We start from the raw sequence: 17281 nt of genomic DNA, 5'->3' as shown, positions 1-17281 counted from the left end.
CCAAATAGAACACCCAGGGACTCTCGCCCTGCCTTCTTAGTGGGTGTGACTTGCTTCCGTGGCCCCTTCCTTCTAGGACAGCATACTCTTTGGGGCTTAGTTTTCTGTTTGCAGTTTCGCCTGCCACCCCCCTCCATTCCCAGGTGTCACCTCTTAGAGCACGAAGGAAGCAGAGGTGGCCCAGTGAGTTTCGGGGGGCCTCTCCTCCTTCTGTGCCTTCTGGTGTGGATAAATGCCAGCTGACTGTACTTAGAATTTATTTAGTATTGGTTTCTATCTTCAGAATGCTTGCCTGCAATCTTTGACTCCAGCTGTTTCTTTTTGAGGTTGGGTCGGGGTGTAGCTCTAACCTCGGGAGGTCATTCCATCCACTTCGGTCCCTGGAGCCTTCTTAGTGCTTTTTCCCCTGGACTGCAAGCTGGACCAAGTGCAATTATTAAATTAATAATCCCCCCCTTTGCATCAATCCAGATTTAACCAGTCATCCATAATCATAATATTATGAAATCATATAAATCAACGGAATGAATAGAATGTTGATAAGCAACATAGCTAAATAAGCAGGCGTTTGAATTGCGACTGGTCATATAGTTTGAGTTGTCTTTCTGGTCTTGTACGGATGACATAATGGGACTGAAATAACTTGGTCAACATCTTGATTCCCTGGCTGTGTCCCCAACACTCCCGTCTCAGCCCTGGCTCCTGGTGGGCTCAGCATCACCGTTGTGACGTTACTGCCTTCCAGCCAGTGAATGCACAGAATCTTGGATCTTCTTTTTAATCTGTGCCGGAAATAACTCGTGGCCCTCAGGACTGTTCACCCAGGGGCAGAGGATTATAAAACTCTGCTCACGGATGCTCTCGAGGTGGAACTTAGTTATTTTTGGAAAGGGAGGCCATGGAGAAATAGGCTTCCTGCTTACGATATTTTTTTATTTGACGAAGCCATGGCTGTCAATGCTAGCAATAAAATAGTCTGTTGGAATTGTTATGCCCTGAAATCCTTAGGCGCGATGAGTCATTCTAAGTTTTGTAAGTGGTTTGCGATTCACCGTGTAAAATATCAGAATGTAAAAATTGTATATGTGTATCTATCCGTATACATGTGTATGTATGCAAATACTTAGTGCCAACATCTCATTTGTTGTACTCCTTTGCACATCTTAGTGTGTTAAGTCTACGCAATGTGTATGGAATAAAGAACTGATGTTTTCTGGACCCAGGCAGGGTTGCCGCCATCTGACCCATTTAATGTCCTGAAGGTCTGTTCCACGAGATAATTTTAGGTTGCTAGATTCTCTTAATTCTCTTGACTGTTTTTTTGTAAGTTTTTCTCTTGAACTCTGTCACTTCCTGATAATTGTAAAGAGTTGCCCGTGAGTGGTTTATCTCCTCCACTTTTCCTGATTTGCTACTGAGGATTTTCCAGGGCTTTAGAAGTGACATCATCAAACTTGGTAGATTCGAATGTGCAATAAAACATAAATAAGAAGAATCTGAGAGTAGATGCCCTGTGGTGAGTTGTAAGTGGGTGTAGACTGCTTTGTCAGTTGCGGGGTGCTGGGCTCACTCTGGGTCTGTGAATGAGGCAGACAGCCAAATTCTAGACTCCTGCGGTAAGGCTGCACAATGAAGGTGCGGGACAGCCGTCCCCGAGGTCCTTTGTCTTGTGCTGCAGTTCTGTGCTGGGCACGGTGACTGTTGTATGGCTAATGGGACCCGGGGGCCAGGACAGAACAGGAGGAGACAGAATCAGACCCAGCCCAGCCCTGCCACTCTGCGCTCTCTCCCTGCAGCCCTGGACTGTGCCTGCTTCCTCCTATATTTGGCTCTTCCCCTGTGGGCCTGTGTGACTTCAAAATGCAATTGGCTGCAATAGCAGCTGCTGCTGCTCTCGCTGGTCTCTCTGTAGAGCCATTAAGGACTAAAGGCAGAGGCAGCAGCCCGGATTGCCAGCGGCCAGGTGGCCGAGGCCTCCTACATGTGGGACTGGAGCCCAGCTTTTTCCCAAGGATCACAAAAGCATATGTCTGCCAGATAAAGTGCAATGACTAAATGAATGATTCCCCCCCATTTTTCACACCAGCTTCAACCACTGGAGTTTATATCTGCCAACGTATCACAAGTTGCAGGAACAGCATTGTGTTTAAAAACAGAGGCCCTGGGCAGACTGTCACAGAGCATTTTTGCAGATTTTTTCTTTCCCTTTTCCTCTTTTCCCTTCACTCAGTTCTTCTCTTTGGAAGCAGGCTTTCAAGGAATCTTTTGATACTTTCCAGAACGCCTTTTCTTTTCCTCCATTCTTCATTGTTCTGTGTGAAAGTTCATTTTCAAAAGAATGACATGGCTCCCAGTCGCTGGGAAAGGTTTAAAAGACCCAGCTCTCTGAATCTCTTTCTCTCTTTCTTTCCCTTCTTTCAAGTGACGATGCCTACATCAGTTGTCATAGGTAAACTTTTCAGCTTTAATCAGGTGGTTGACTCTTCTTTTTTTTTTAATTTCATTTTATTTATTTTTTTATACAGCAGGTTCTTATTAGTCATCAGTTTTATACACATCAGTGTATGTATACATGTCAACCCCAATCGCCCAATTCATCACACTGGTTGACGCTTTATTGGGTAGTTAACATGAGATGGCTGTCCTTATGTCGAGGTGTATTCCTATGACACATAGTCTTTGAATGGCTTTGAATAACTTTGCAAAGGGATTTATGCAGGGGAGTGGCCTGCCACGGTGCCCTGTGGGCAGCATTGCTTGTCTGGGCAAATCCCTCTCTAGCCTTCAGTGAAACAACTTTTTAAAAGAGCCGGATTGTAGCAAGCTTAGTGAATGCTCTCGAATGTCCCTTCCTTTCACTGGCGATGACCCTGGTGCTGTGTGCCAGGCCACTCTGTCCCTCATGGAACTCTAGTGAAACTGCAGTTCCCTCCTGGGAGCTAGGGCCCCCTAGATGGGGATTTCACCTGTGGTCTTGGTTTGAATTGCCTTTAGCTTCCCTTGCAGCACAGCAGACCTCCTGGGGCTTAGAGCCACTTAGAGCCGCTGGCCAGCAACTGACTGTCCGGAGTGTGACTGGGGCCAGAGCCACGCGGACAGCAGAGGGATGCTGTGGGTTTCTGTGTGTCTTGCGCTTTTTAGGCAATAGTGTACCTGAGAGTTACTCAGGAGTTCTAAAGCTGCCCAGTGCCTTGCTTCAGGTCACGCGCACAAGAATGGCTCCTGAAGACGAGGTCAGTCACTTTGGGGTAAATGGAGGTCAAACCAGGGAGAAGGATAAAGCTGCGCCTCTTTGATAACTCAGGAGTGAAGTGAAAAGTGGCTGAATTGTGTCTGAGCCTTTGGGAGCATTATGTATGTTCCTATGGATGTGGGGAGTGGAGGGAATACTAAGATTGACAATATTTATCTTTTGTTTTTTGGTTTAGAATTTTTAAATGGCGTATAAATACTATATGATCATTATGGGAAAATAAGGAAAGGTAGGGAAGCAAAAGAAAGAGAAAGAAAACCCCTCCAATCCATAAGAAAGACACAATTCCCATGAATAGTTTCATCGTTATCCTGCTAGGCTTTTCCTGATGCAGGTAAATGGATGTATGTGAAGCTTGCTTTGGGTGCTCATGCTTCCTTCATTGGTACTTCTATCATTGTGTACACAGCTGCATCAGCACTCTAAGAGCCATTAGCAATGATCATCATCCGCCGCGGGCGCATGGGGAGATGCCAGGTATTTGCCAACTGTGATCTGGGCAGAAGAGTTAATGACTGTATTTGCTTTACTTCAAAGAAAAATCTTTCAACTTGACAGAAACATAGTGATAAAGAGACCTATATTTCTTCCACCTGCAACACTACTCATGTCAAATATGTTAATGAACATTCATTTTTTTTTTTTTTTTTTGCGGTATGCAGGCCTCTCACTGCTGTGGCCTCTCCCGTTGCGGAGCACAGGCTCCGGATGTGCAGGCTCAGCGGCCATGGCTCATGGGGCCCAGCCGCTCCGTGGCATGTGGGATCCTCCCGGACCGGGGCACGAACCCGTGTCCCCTGCATCGGCAGGCGGACTCTCAACCACTGCGCCACCAGGGAAGCCCAATGAACATTCATTTTAACAACAGATCTTTACTTGAAAAGCAAATTGCTATAAAAAATGTTTAAATTTCATAAACCTTGAAAAATTATAGAAATTTAAGTCATGGCCTTCCCTTTCTCCACTTGAATGTGGGCTGTGCTTAGTGAATCACCTCCGAAGGATGGACTGTGGGAAGAGGGGAGAAGCCTGGCAAACATTGCCCCAGCCAGGTGATCCAGGTCAGCATCAACAGGCGCAAATCATGTGGATGGTTTGTACCCTTGATGTGATGGGAATGGCATTTCTGTGGTCTTCCTCTCCAAAAACATAACCTCAGTCTGTTTAGGGAAAAACATTAGACACATCCCAACTGAGGCACATTCTACAAAATCCCTGCCCCGTACTCCTCAAAACTGCCACGGTCATCAAAAAAGGGGAAGTCTGAGAAACTGTCACAGTCTAGAGGACCCTAAAGAGACACTATGACAATGTCATGTGGTGTCAGGGATGGGATCCTCAAACAGAAAAGGACACTAGGTAAAAACTAAAAATATCTGAGTAAACTATGGACTTCAGTTAATAATAATACACCAATATTGGTGCATTAATTGAACAAATATACCAAAATATGTAAGCTGGTAACAGCTAGGAAACTGGGTGAGTGGATTAAGAGAACTCTCTGCTATCTTTGCAGCTTTTCTATAAATCAAAAACAATTTAAAAATCATTTACTTAATTTTTTAAAAAATGTAAGTTATAAGTTCTCATGATATATTTAAAATGAGAATCTTTAAAATAAGAAGAAAGAAAAAATTGATACAGTTCTTAAAAGCAGCAAACCTCTAGGGCCCTTCCTGTACACACTTGCCATGAGTATCATTCTCAAACTTACCTTGAGGGGCAGGGGAATTGTTAAGCTTTAGAATTTACTCTTTTTTTTTTAATAAGCTAGATTTAGTTGTTTTTTTTTAAATTTATTTATTTTGGTTGCATTGGGTCCTTGTTGCTGTGCACGTGGGCTTTCTCTAGTTGCGGCGAGCAGGGGCTACTCTTTGTTGCGGTGCGCGGGCTTCTCATTGCAGTGGCTTCTCTTGTTGGGGAGCATGGGCTCTAGGCGTGTGGGCTTCAGTAGTTGTGGTATACGGGCTCAATAGTTGTGGCTCATGGGCTCTAGAGCGCAGGCTCAGTAGTTGTGGCGCGTGGGCTTAGTTGCTCCACGGCATGTGGCATCTCCCCAGACCAGGGCTCGAACCCACGTCCCCTGCCTTGGCAGGCAGATTCTTAACCATTGTGCCACCAGGGAAGCCCTAGAATTTACTGTTTCTGCATTGAAATGCACAAAGACATTCTCTTTGAATTTCCCCTGAAATCTGCAGGTTAAGGTGAGGTGGCTGTGAGGGGCTGTTTGGGATGTCCTTGGCGCACTCTGGTTCCCAAATCTTCACTGAACTCTCTGAAGGAGGCCTTTGTGCCCAGCTCATTTTTTTTTTGGAATTTTCTATGACAAGTACAACAAAAGAAGTATGTATCTAGCAGAAATCCTTCGTAAAGAGCTGAATTGGTTTTATGGGGCAGACTCTGTAGTGTGTATGAAAGAGAGTCTTAGTTTGCCCTCTTCTCTCCCCACTGCCTAGTGCTTAGGGGCCCTAGTGTTTATAGTTCCGTCATGTGCCCATGAATAGGACAGAGAACTTCTTTGATTTCCCCTTCCCATCGTAGCTTTACAAGACGTCTTAGGTGTGGGCAGATTGGAATTCTTTTTGAAAAGGTTGGAATTTTTCAGAAAAGACTGTTTAGCTGCTTCTGAGCAGACTGGGTTTCCAACAGAAGCAATATCCATACCACAATGTAGGGTGTAAGACTGGCCTTTCCAAGGTCCATTTCTGCCCCTATTACCGAGTCCAAGGTCAGACAGCTGACCACATGACAAGCCAATAAATCAAGAAACAACTTGTTGGGGCAAGGCATAGCCACTTTATTTGGAAAGCCAGCAGACTTAGAAGAAGGTGGACTAGTGTCCCAAAGAACCATCTTAACTTGAGTTAGAATTGAGGCTTCTTTTATACCGGAAAGGGAAAGGGTGTGGCTGGTTGTTGCAGACTTCTTGGTCTCGGAATCCTTTGTTCTTGCAGCTGTCCACATAGGTCAGGTCACCATGTTCCCCTAAATCTCCAGCAAGACAAATGTTATTCTCTGTTCTGTAACTTTGTATCTCTGTATGAATAGAAAAGTGTTAGGCCCTTAAAGGTCAGAGCCTTGAGAATGGGCTCTCCTGTATATTTCAGGCTACCGGCAACATTCTTAACTTGTAGTAAAAGCAATAAAATACAAAGGCTAAAGTCAAAGAAACAGATCTAATATGGAGGCAGATTTGTTCTTCCTTATTACACCAGTAGCAAAATGCAAGGAAGTTTTCCCCGTTAACTGCCACATCAGTCAAACTATACAGAAATATTAGAGTATTAATACAAAGGTGAAAGTAAAAGAAACATCCAGTATGGAGTCAGATTTGTTGTTCCCTTATTACACCCCAAGATGCCAGCCCTTAAGCCTTGAAGGCCCTTCCTGTGTCTGGCCCAGCCCTGGCTGCTGGATATGCATGCAGCACCTCCAGGCATTCTCTCCAGGGCCTCTTTTCTGTAAAAATCTTTAAGTTCACTAATTTTTTTAACTACTGTTACCCAGCTCTATGTAAATTTACCCTTTTCTCCAATGGTAATCTTTGTACTTAATATTTTAACTGAAGCATATTATTCGTACATACATCTGCTAAATGAACAAATAAAAACAAAGGATTCTTCTAGAATATGTATAATAACTCTTTTGCCCCTTTTGATACCAACCAACTATTTTGTGGCTGGGGAATTGTCTTTCTGCCAATGGGCAGCGGTGTCTGTCCATTCTCATTGTAGTTGGAGGCCTGTGACTGGCAGGCAGGGCAGCATATCTTGATGTAATGAACATAGACTGTTCTGAAATCAGACTCTTGGGTTTACATCCCAACTCAGTTTTGGACAACTTTTTTTTTTTTTTTTTGCGGTATGTGGGCCTCTCACTGTTGTGGCCTCTCCCGTTGCGGAGCACAGGCTCCGGACGCGCAGGCTCAGCGGCCATGGCTCACGGGCCCAGCCGCTCCGCGGCATGTGGGATCTTTCCGGACCGGGGCACGAACCCGTGTCCCCTGCATTGGCAGGCGGACTCTTAACCACTGCGCCACCAGGGAAGCCCTTGGACAACTTCATGAACTTCTCTGTGCCTCAGTTAATCATCTAAAAAGGGGATCATAATAAAAATATTAAAATATCTCCTGTAAAGGGCTTAGAACAGTGCCTATTACGTAGTATATATCCTTGTCCTCCCAGGAGTTCTTAAATAAATGTATGAGACTTCTCTCTAAAAAGAAACTAGTGTCCCCACCACTGGTGCAGCGTTTAAAGGGCAGGACTTTATTTTAATGGTTAAAAAGATGAAGAGAGAAAATAGTAGAACCATATGGCAGGGTGGGCCCCGGGGGAAAGGTGTCTGGTGAAGTCTGCCACTCCATTCCAAACACATTCACTTAAGTTTCACTAATGTGGCAGTTGTGGGCAGGAGGATACTTTTACATATCAAATGAACCCCATTGCTGAGTGATGCATGGCTGCATTTGCTTTGAATTTCATGCCTGGTGGCTTCTTTTCTTTTTTTCCCCCTCTGGTTTTATACAGTCACTGAAGAAAATTAATAGCGAATTGGACACTATTAAATTCATATGGGAGAACTGAGTACCACCTAACAATTGTACTGTTCTGGGATGCAAATTCTTCCTTTAGCGGACACAACCAACTCAGTTCTTAACTGTAGTGCCTGGCCAGTACCTCCACAAACAGAACTCCTGTGGAAGTCCAGGGGGCTCTTAGCACGGAGGAATCACCCAGCTGCACAGGGGGTTCAGCCTGTGGGTTATAGTCATATGGGTTCCATGTGGCTGAGGGGGCAGGGGGGCGGTGCTGGGAAACATGTATGCTGTGCTGGGAGGTCACAGTTCCCATCCCCTGCAGCATTTTAGAACTGTATGCTAGTTCATCCTATCATCCTTTGTCCTTAGATGTGTGCTCAGTCAGTTATTGAGGAGGAACTGATGCTCTCATATTTCTCTAGGAAGAGTTATTAATACTCTAATATTTCTCTATAGTTTGACCCATGCGGCAGTTAACTGGGAAAACTTCCTTGCATTTTGCTACTGGTATAATAAGGAAGAACAAATCTGCCTCCATATTAGATCTGTTTCTTTGACTTTAGCCTTTGTATTTTATTGCTTTTGCTACAAGTTAAGAATATTGCCTATAGCCTGAAATATACAGGAGAGCCCATTCTCAAGGCTCTGACCTTTAAAGGTGTAGCACTTTCCCATTCATATAGAGATAAAAAGTTGCAGAACAGAGAAGAACATTTGTCTTGTTGGAGGTTTATGGGAACATGGTGACCTGACCTCCGTGGACAGCTGCAAGAACAAAGGATTCTGACCCCAAGAAGTTTGCAACAACTAACCACACTCCTCCCTCACTTTGCCTTTAAAAGCGCTTTCCTCTAAAGCCCTTCAAGGAGTTTGGGGGCTCTTGGGGCACAAGCCACTCATCTTCTTACATGGTCCTGCAATAAACCTTTCTCTACTCCAAACTCCGACGTTTGGGTTTGTTTGGCCTCACTGTGCATTGAGCACGCGAACTTGGCATTTGGTAACACTGGTGCAGTATAGCTGGAAGTCAAGGTCTCTGGAAGGTAAGGTCTCAGAGCACCTAGAACTTACTAAAACCCACCTACCTTGCATTTGTTCAAATCCAAAATTTATTTCGCTCTTTGTCTCACTTAAGAAATAAAAGGAAAGCTGGACAACTACTCCGCTCAATAATGACCTGGGCCTCTCAGCTTTTACGCAGTGAACCCTTTCTTTGCTCTCGTAGTGTTTTCTTTCTCCTTCCCATTCTTGTAGCAAATGACACTAAAAATTATGCATTATCAAAGGAGGTCTTTGATAGCTCCTTACTCCTCCAGACTTGCACTTTTTAAAAATAAATTCATTCATTCATTCATTCATTCATTTTTGTTTTTGGCTGTGTTGGGTCTTTGTTGCTGTGCATGGGCTTTCTCTAGTTGCGGTAAGCAGGGGCCACTCCTCGTGCGTCGGCTTCTCATTGGGGTGGCTTCTCTTGTTGCAGAGCACGGGCTCTAGGTGCGCGGGCTTCAGTGGTTGTGGCACGTGGGCTCAGTAGTTGTGGCTCGTGGGCTTTGGAGCACAGCAGTTTCAGTAGTTGTGGTGCATGGACTTAGTTGCTCTGCAGCATGTGGGATCTTCCCGGACCAGGGCTCAAACCCGTGTCCCCTGCATTGGCAGGCAGATTCTTAACCACGGCGCCAACAGGGAAGTCCCCAGACTAGCACTTTTTATTCAAGGTTTTCTTAAAATTGCATCTTCCAAGATACCATCCTTATGTTCAGGACAGATTTGTTGTCTCATCTTTAAGTTGTGTTCATTTTACTGTGCAGAGTTGATTTTTATAATTTAAATCTTCATGGTAACCTCATCACCCTTGAGTTGCTTTACATGAGAGAGCTCTAAAGCCAGACTGCCAAGGTTTGCATCCTGACTATGTCACAGGGGCTTGTGACCTTGAGCACATCATTCACTTCTCAGCTTCAGTATTACCATCTGTAAAATGAGGATACCTGCTCATAGGTAGGGAGATGAATGAGTTAATTTACATAAGGTATGTTTAATATTGTTATTTTCACTGCAATACCTCAGATTTTTCAAGCTCAGCTAATGCTTTGGTTAAATTTTGGTCAAAGGAGAATTCACATAGCAAAAATGCATCATTTTCCCCATCAAATTAGGTAATTTAATCCATGAAACATTAGCAGGGAGTTTGAGATTCCTTGAGCTTCTCTAATGACTCTTAATGTTATTATCTGCAAAAGCATGTCCTGTTGTTTTCTTCATTCGTCCATTTATGTATTCATCATTCCCTGTTCACGTCTTTATAACTCCTGGAATGGGGGAGGTGATTTAACAGTTGTTTGGAGGAGAAAGTGACAAAAGATACATCATAGGTAGGAGCTTAGACAGCAGCCACCTGCAGCCATGGGTTTAACCCAGATAGGCAGTGAGCTGACCATTAAATGATCAACTGGCTATTGAAAGAACAAAGAACCGTTAAAGGAAAGCTTCTGCTGTGAGTACTAACCAATGCAGGGCGATGGGGCATAGTCCACAGCTGCTAGTGGCTCTTGTGGGCTTGTTGATTGTGCCGTGGCCCATTTGGTTGTGATACCTCCGAGAAACCACGTGAGGTAGAGCCACGGGGCTTCTCTTTTACATACTGGCCTCGGGAGGTGTGTAGAGTTGTGATCCTCACCTGTTCATTCCATGAGTGATGGACCCAATACCTCTCCCTTCCAAGATACGACAGTACCTGGAAGCAGCCTTTGGGCTAAGGCTCAACGTACCCCTTTTTATTTTAAAAAAACTCCTCTGAGTTAGAATTTTTTCTTTTCTTTACTGAGCAGCCAAAGTGCACCACAGAGATAAACTGAATCTCATTTCCTACGCTGAAATCTTGTTAACCATTTTTTTTTTTTTAATCTGGCCCTGTTGTATTTGCACAATATGTAGATTTTCATTCAGCTTTTCCAGTCTTTTCACAGCTTCCATTCTGCCAAGGAAGGATTTTATTTGATTCCCCCTTGAAGCAACTTTATGGAAATCAAGGGCTTGGGATAATGATGGGCTCAAGTGGGTGAGGGGCTCATTGTCCTGTGCCCACAGAGGGGAAGGCTCTTGTGATGCAGATGAACAGGCTGAGCTGTCCTGAAGGGGACCAGGTGTCATTTGAGAGGGTCCCCTTGGCTCCCTCCTGGAGGCCATAGGGAGCACCTTCCCTGCTCTAATCTCCACCGTGTGCAGAATGCCCCGTATGAAAGCTAGACAGAATGTGACAGTGTGCAGCCTAAGATTGTGGTTTCTTTAGAAACACGTCCAGGTAACCTGCTGTATTTCTTGGTGAGACTGAAAGCATGGAGAGATCCCTTAGAAGATAGCTACGGGGCCTTAGAACTGGCAAGTCCAAATGTGTGATGGTTTGTACGTAGCAGAAATGTCTTCTCTACTTGCATTCAAAAAGTGTGTGTCTGTGTGAGAGAGAGGAAAATCAAAAACAAGTGCGGGTCATGGCTTGGAGAGGTAGACACTAAGGAAAAAATTGTTTTTCTCACTAATTTGCCTGCCATCTTTGGTGGATAGGGTAATATACATATTTTGGGTTCCCCTCATTTAAAAAGAAATTAGTTACTGGTAGAAATTATTCAGTAAAATATTATGTATGCCACTACTTTGTTTAAAAGACTACCCTGAATGCTATGTAACCTCTGATTACAGATCAGCTTTTGAGATGAAAAGTATGAATCTCCTTTAGTATGACTCTTGAACTATCAGACTGTTGGGCTTAAAATCAAAATGCCCCATAATGCTGTTTATTTGATGTTCACTCCCTTTTTGTCTTTTGTTGAGTTTTTTTTGTTGTCGTTGTCATTAATATGCCTGCCTTCAACTATAACGTCTGTCTCAGGTTAATGATGATAAATGTATTATATATATTTTAGGGGTGGGTGAGGTGGGGATGCTGAGGTTAAGAAAGGTTATGTAACTAACCCAAGGTTAAGGAGGTAGTAAGTAGGAAAGCTCAGATTCAGAAACCCATTATCAGGCTCATTCGAATTATAGATATTTAGGAGTAAATGAGTTTAGGACTGCTAGTTATACGTGGCAATTTCAACACACGTGTTATCTCTCCCCCTTTCAAACACCACAAGAAAATAATAATGAAGGAATACAAAAAGGGCATAAAGCCACAAAGGAGCAGAAAACTAGGAAGAAGCCAAAGAAATGCCAAAGCTGGTAGAGGAACAGGATGGTTCTGCAGATTAGAGGGCGCCACCCCCAGCCAGCGTTGGAGGGCGGTGTGCGGCGGGGACAGGCCATCAGAAGGTAGCCAGCCCACACCACAGAGCAGGTACCTTTGAAGAAGGGCTGGTGGGGTGAGCTGTGGCGGAGCAGCCATCTCCAGAGATCTGGGATGCTTCTGAGATACTGCTTTTTTTTTTTTTTGTGGTACACAGGCCTCTCACTGTTGTGGCCTCTCCCATTGTGGAGCACAGGCTCCGGACGCACAGGCTCAGCGGCCATGGCTCACGGGCCCAGCCGCTCCACAGCATGTGGGATCTGCCCAGACCGGGGCACGAACCCGTGTCCCCTGCATCGGCAGGCGGACTCCCAACCACTGCGCCACCAGGGAAGCCCCTGAGATACTGCTTTTGAGTAAACGCCCACAGTGGCCGCCACCACCCCATGCAGGCTCTGCCCCAGGACTGGGTCTCCTATGTGTCCTGTAGCTGAGTCTTCTCCCCAGTCGTGGCCACCCCACACCCACCAAAACATCTTAGGATTAATAAATGAAATCAGCAAAGTTTCAGGATACAAGATTAATATACAGAAATCAGTTGCTTTTTCATAGACTAATAATGAACTACCATAAAGAGAGACTAAAAAATAACAATCCCGTTTAAAATTGCATCTAAAAGAATAAAACATTTAGGAATAAACGGGAGGTGAAAGACCTATACTCTGAAAATTATAAAACACTGATGAAGGAAATTGAAGATGATACAAAGAAATGGAAAGATATCCGGTGCTCTTGGATTGGAAGAATATTGTTAAAATGGTCATACTACCCAAAGCAATCTACAGATCAAATGCAGTCCTTATCAGAATACCCATGATGTTTTTCATAGAACTAGAACAAATAATCTTAAAATTCCTGTGGATCCACAAAAAAACAAAATTATCAAAACAATCTTGAGAATAAAGAACAAACCTGGAGGTATCACCCTCTCAGACTTCAGACTGTGCTACAAAGCTACAGTAATCAAAACAGCATGGTACTGACATGAAAACAGACATATAGATCAGTGGAACAGAATAAAGAGCTGAGAAGTAAACCTGCACATTTATGGTCAATTAATTTATGACAAAGGAGGCAATATACAGTGGAGAAAAGACAGTCTCTTCAATAAGTGGTGCTTGGAAAACTGGACAGCTACATGTAAAAGAGTGAGATTAGAACATTTCCTCACACTATATGCAAAAATAATGTCAAAATGGATTAAAGACCTAAATCCTGTAGACCATAAAATTCATTGAAGAGAACATAGGCAGAACACTCTTTGATGTAATCCATAGAAATATTTTTTTGGATCTGTCTCCTGAGGCAAAAGAAATAAAAGCAAATATAATCAAGAGGAACGTAATTAAACTTAAAAGCTTTTGCACAGCAAAGGAAACCATCGACGAAACAAAAAGACGTTCTACCGAATGGGATAAAATATCTGCAAATGATATGACTGATGAGGGGTTAATAATGAAGACATATAAACACCTTATCCAACTCAATATCACAAACCAAACAACCCAATTAAAAAATGGGCAGAAGACCTGAATAGACATTTTTCCAAAGAAGATATACAGATGGCTAACCAGCACATGAAAAAAATGCTCAACATCACTAATTATTAGAGAAATAGAAATCAAAACAACAATGATAGATCACCTCACACCAGTCAGGATGGCCATCACCTAAAAATCCACAAATGACACACGTTGGTGAGGATGTGGACAAAAAGGAACCCTCATACACTGTTGGTGGGAATGTAAATTGTTGCAGCTACTATGGAGAACAGTATGGAGGTTCCTTAAAACAAAAACAAAAAACAAAAAATAGAACCACCATATCATCCAGCAATTCCACTCCTGGCTGTATATCCAGAAAAAACAAAAACACTAATTAGAAAAGATATCCACACCCCAATGTTCATAACAGCACTATTTACAGTAGCCAAGACATGGAAGCAACCCAAGTGTCCATCAACAGATGAATGGATAAAGAATTGGTACATACATATAATGGAATATTCCTCAGCCATAAAAATGAATGAAATTCTGCCATTTGCAGCAATGTGTTTGTACCTAGAGAATGTTATGCTTAATGAAATGGGTCAGACAGCAAAAGACAAATACTGTATGATATATGTGGAATCTAAAAAATAAAAAAAAAAAAAACAGACTCACTGCCATAGAAAACAAACTACTGGTAACCAGTGGGGAGAGGAAAGCAGGGAGGGTCAGAGTAGGGGATTAAGAGATATAAATTATTTTGTATGAAATAGATAAGCAACAAGCATATATTGTAGAGCACAGGAAATTATAGCCATTATCTTGTAATAACTTTTAATGTAGTGAAATCTGTAAAAATACTGAACCACTATGCTGTATACCTGAAACTAATATACTGTAAATCAACTATACTTTAAAAAAATTTTTTGAAGGACTTAGCCTAGTCTGGAGAGGCAGTGAATATTCCCGCTGGACATGATGTTTGCATTGAGTCTGGAACGATGAACAAGAACGTCAAGCAAAGAAAAGTGGGAGAGGTGACAGGCAGAGGGGGCAAAGGCGTGTGAATGAGGAGATTTATGAGAGAAGAGCCTAGACAGAGATTGGATGATAGCATTGAGGACTTTAAAGGAAAAGATGGTTTGATGGACGGAAGGGGAGACAGAAGGATAGGCTTTCAAACATGTAAGCATGAAGACAGAGGCAGAATCAGAGAGGACAGCCCGGCTGAGAAGACACCGGGGATGAGCGACAGAAGAAACCCAGAAGCAAAGAGCTGGGAGCTGCCTCATTCTGAATGGGGTCGTCCCAGCGGTCTAGGAAATAGAGGGTCCCAGCCCAATGTGGGTGGCCAGTGGTGCAAACATGGCGGACTGCTAAGGCAGAGACTGGAAGGTGGGTGCTGGCTTTGCCAGCAGACGCCGTGGAGTCCTGAGCAGAGCGGTAGTGTGGAAGGAAGTGAGCGGTGGTTGAGGACCACTAGTAGTTGAGAAAATGGGAAGAGAGAGGGTGATTACTTGAGGAATAGTAATTCTCCTCCCTGGAGGCAGTGGGGTGAAACTGCTGGGGTGAGTGAAATGGTCATGACTTGTATCTGTGCCAGAGACCCATCCACTTCCGAGGACTACCAGCTCTTCCTCTCACTGACCTTCTGTTTCCTCCCCAGTTTTAAATAAATATACTTCACATACCGTGAAACTCACCCCTTTTAAAAGGTGTACAGTTCTCAGAGTTTTGACAAATGAGTGTGTTATGTAACCACTACCACAATCAAGATGTGGGATAGCTCCATCACCCCGGAAAACTCCCCCGTGCACCCCTGTAGACAGCCCCTGCCGTCACTGCTCTGTCATCTGTCCCTAGAGCACCTACTGAGTGTGAGAGCAGCACACACACACTTCAGGATTTTTAGTTGTCATGTATTAGAATTAATAATTGGACATATATACACCACTTAAGTGCATTAAGATGCACTTAATCTGGGCTCTCAGTTTTATCCTGAAAAGGGGTTTTGTTTGTTTGTTCACTCTTTCTCCCTAAAATAATTTGAAACTCTTTTGATTAATGTCACGGGTTTCATCAGATGCCTAAACAAGGAACCGATTTGAGCATTTTTGCCAGTCACTTTTTTTTTCTTTTTAACATCTTTATTGGAGTATAATTGCTTTACAATACTGTGTTAGTTTCTGTTGTACACCAAAGTGAATCAGCCATATGCATACATATGTCCCCATATCTGCTCCCTCTTGAGCCTCCCTCCCACCCTCCCTATCCCACCCCTCTAGGTGGTCACAGAGCACCGAGCTGATCTCCCTGTGCTATGCGGCTGCTTCCCACTAGCTATCTGTTTTACATTTGGTAGTGTATGTGTGTCAGTGTTACTCTCTCACTTCCTCCAGTAACTTCTTGAAGTGGGTTCTTAATGTATCAAGCTGATGATAAATAATTCCTCAGGGTAAATAACTCTTTTTTTTCAATGTATGTTTAATTTCACTGGAGCCCTACAGGTTTGTAATAATTAACCAGACTGTTACCCAAGTTATCCATGAAAAACAAAGGCTCGTTCCCTATTGTATAAGTCTAGGACTAAGTCAGTAATTCACCTTTTAGTCCCTAAAATAGTCGACTTGCTCTTCTGGCCCTGCCTGGCTTAAAAGGGAAATTATGTCAGTATTTATCTCATTTGGTTGCAAGAAGTAAAACGTAAATGATCTGCCTTTTAAGATGTAGCCAGTATTCATTAGCAGCTTTAGGTAATATTTTCCTTGAGCGATACAAGTGCCGTTTTTCTTTGTTGAACTTCACCTGTTTTCTACTTTGTGAATAACATTCTCTATTCCTTCAGAAATTACTGTGACAGAAAATGTTAGCATAACCCAAAGCCTTTGGAACACCTAGGGCTTTTTTCAAGCTTACAAACGTTTGATATAGTACGTTTCTTTTTAACTGAAAACTGTAAGTCAGAAAGATTGGCCAGAACCGCTAAGGGATTGGAAAGGGATAGAAGCAGTTTTGCATGTGGGGTGAAAAAAATCAATTTTATAAGTGTACATCTTGGAGAACGGTCCAGGCAGCAGTTCAATAGGAAATAAGTGAATAACACCTGGGACTTTGCATGGACCACTTGCTCTGCACGGATTACTGGTGTGAAGGGTTGCTAAAGTCCAGGAGCAGCATGAATAAACATTTGGGTGATTGCACCCTCTGTTTTGTATGGGTTGGACCACATCTGAGTGTTAAGTTTGGGTCCTTACAGAAGACAACACTTAAAAAGTCTGGTTGCAGTGAAGCATTTTTACTTCTTTTAGCAGTGCTCACTCACGTGTCCAGAAGGGATTCTCACAAAGCAGTGAGCTTGCTGTCACTGGCAGCACTCAGACTAGAATACATGCTTCGTGAGTGGGGAGTTTTTCTGGATTATTACCCCACTCCTGAGACAGTGCCTGGCGCACAATTGTTGAGTGTATAAATAAGAGCTAATGACCATCTCTTAGGAAGAATGTCCTTGGGGGTCCCTGTGCTAGGTGGACAGGAGGGCCCCAGAGTGCATTCCTCTAGTGAGATTGTATGCATTTAGATCTCTATGGGACCCTGACTTTATGTGAAAGAAATGATTAGCTGATAACATAGTAAACTAAGTTGTAGTATTTTAGGAGATATAATTTGGACTCAGCAGCTTAATGGCCTTTTATCCATTTTTTGGTCGGCTGATCCATTTTGCT

General features: G+C 43.3%; 1 protein-coding gene across 1 annotated transcript in view; it reads left to right on the top strand.

Annotated features, from left to right (window-relative positions):
• SIPA1L2 (signal induced proliferation associated 1 like 2) overlaps positions 1 to 17281 on the top strand; it is a 231910-nt gene that overhangs the window by 115620 nt on the left and 99009 nt on the right. The gene's annotated exons all lie outside the window — the stretch shown is intronic.

Source organism: Mesoplodon bidens (assembly GCF_964165515.1).
Source record: "Mesoplodon bidens genome assembly, chromosome: 1".
Taxonomy (NCBI): Eukaryota; Metazoa; Chordata; class Mammalia; order Artiodactyla; family Ziphiidae; genus Mesoplodon; species Mesoplodon bidens.
The sequence above is the reverse complement of the archived record's forward strand: the minus strand, read 5'-3'. Positions and strand labels throughout refer to the sequence as shown.